This window comes from Physeter macrocephalus, chromosome 12 (genome assembly GCF_002837175.3).
Source record: "Physeter macrocephalus isolate SW-GA chromosome 12, ASM283717v5, whole genome shotgun sequence".
NCBI lineage: Eukaryota > Metazoa > Chordata > Mammalia > Artiodactyla > Physeteridae > Physeter > Physeter macrocephalus.
This window is the reverse complement of record NC_041225.1, coordinates 20,063,461-20,065,640: the sequence shown is the minus strand read 5'-3', so window position 1 is coordinate 20,065,640 and position 2,180 is coordinate 20,063,461. Positions and strand designations below refer to the sequence as shown.

The window sequence follows — 2,180 nt, the reverse complement described above, 5'->3', positions numbered from 1 at the left end:
AGCTAGCTAGTGGGAAGCAGCCGCATAGCACAGGGAGATCAGCTCGGTGCTTTGTGACCACCTAGAGGGGTGGGATAGGGAGGGTGGGAGGGTGGGAGATGCAAGAGGGAGGAGATATGGGGACATATGTATATGTATAGCTGATTCACTTTGTTATAAAGCAGAAACTAACACACCACTGTAAAGCAATTATACTCCAATAAAGATGTTAAAAAAAAAATTCCATTGTAAGCTCTTACGGAAGGAAGCATGCACAAATCTTGCTAATACAATATATTATAATTTTAAATGCAGTCGGTGATGTCTGTTTATAGCAATGCAATGCCTTCAGCCAAACACAGGCCCAGGTTATGCCCCTCTAGAACTGTAGAAGCATAAAGGAAAGTCATAAAATGTCTTAATTCTAACATCTACTACGGAATTTTAAAAGAACTTTACAATATCCTTCAGTAAACCTCGTGATTTACCAAAAGACACATAACTATTGATGGCTTATAGGTAGTATATAGTCATAAAATATATCTCCCACATATTTCATAGTTAATCTTCCATGGAATAAAACATATGTAATCATAGGTGATCTTTTAATAGGGCTCACAGACACACTTAGGGTTAAATATGCCTACAGAGCCACGTAACTCCAAGAAATCCTTCAAATCTTGTCTCAACAGACAGCATGACATTGTCAGTTTTATCAGATTCCACTTGCCCCTCTTAAATACTTCATCAGTGTATAAGTAAACAAAGGGAAAAGGAGGGGAAAAAAATACAGAAACGAAAACCAAAGTGCAAATCAATCATCTTACCGTCCTCTTTCCTTAGGGCTGGAGGCTTTGGGAATGGCTGGCCCCGAGGCGGGTGGTAAATCAAGGTCAGCCCGCAGGGTTTCTGTCCCTGGTTGGAGTCCGCTGAGTTGACGGTGGTTATTAAAAACAAAAGTGCATTTAGAAGTCAGCCCTGGATGGAGTTGCTAATTGCACTTTTCTTTCCCAAAGAGCTTTGGGTCTGGTCTGTACATAGGAAAGGGGTGCCTCACAGCTTGTCAGGAGACCCAGCTGTGCAGAGGCTGAGCGAAAGGAGAAAGTGGGCTCCGGTGATGCCTCTTAGGGCTTTAATCCTCAGCTGTGACAGATGTGGGGAACTAGAAACAGGAAACTCTGAGCCCGGCAGGCAGCCAGAAGCATTCAGAAAACGTGCCAAGCCCTTTCGAAATACCACACTCTCCACTGAGCATTCACTCCTAACAGTTCACAGGCTGTGTCTCTCTTCTCAAACGACTGAGCCATAAGCCTGGGCAAGGCTGGCCCACAGACGTCTCGTCTGTCACGGTTCCTGTCATCAGAATCTGGACCGGTCGAGGCCAGGCCTGGGGTCTCCTATGCCCGCCCTCTTCTGCCAAACCTCCCAAGCCTCTTGTCATGACATCCACAGACGGGAGTTCCCGGCAATGCTGCAGGACCTTTCATTCAGGTCTTTGGCATGTTTCAGACGCAGGGCCTCTTCCTACTGTGCCCACCGCCCCTGCCACGCGCCCTGGGGACACTGCAGGGATCTCTTCTCAGCATCCTGGAGGCGAGGAGACCCAAGGGTCACCCCTGGGCTCAAAATCCATCAGGGCAGGGAGGATCCGGGGAAATGTAGCCAGAGCCTCTGGCTTCCACTCGCGCTGGCCTGATCCATCCCCGAGAGACTGTGCCGCCGAATCGCTCTTCTGTTTCTCTCTCACGGCCCCTCCTGCGCCCGGCATCCAGATTCATGTGCTCAGCACAGCACGGGCCCCGCCTCTCAGAGCTGTACTCAAAGTCTGCAGCTCAAGGACCAAAATGGCCAAAGCTCCTCTCCTGGCATCCAAGGCCCTCCCGCAGCTACCTCCGCATACCTTGCCGCCTTGTCCTACTGCCTTTTAAAAGAACCCCCCGCGCCAACCTGGATGGGCCACCACTCTCTCCAGAAGACAGCGTTCAAACCTGTGTTTGCACGTACTCCGCAGCCCCCACCCTGCCCCGTCTCCCCTTCTCCCCTTGAACGTGACGTCACAACGCGCACAACACTCCCTCCCCTCTTCGTGCCCCGCCCCGCACTTCCGGTCTTCACCACGGTTCACTCCTGCATACCCCCTGCTGCATCCTGGGGCGATGCTCCCTGCTCTGAATCCAAGTCTTCTCTCCATGATAATAACA

The 2,180-nt window shown here is 50.3% G+C and overlaps 1 protein-coding gene across 3 annotated transcripts in view; it reads right to left on the bottom strand.

The window, feature by feature from the left end:
• Positions 1-1,311, bottom strand: part of IL1R1 (interleukin 1 receptor type 1) — an 86,209-nt gene extending 84,898 nt beyond the window's left edge. The window contains exon 1 of one of the 3 annotated variants that reach the window (XM_055088981.1): positions 807-1,311. The gene's annotated coding sequence lies outside the window, so the exon portion shown is untranslated. The remainder of the gene's footprint in view (positions 1-806) is intronic. The other 2 variants (XM_028496832.2, XM_028496830.2) reach the window with 2 other exon arrangements.
• Between the last annotated feature and the right edge of the window lie 869 nt (positions 1,312-2,180).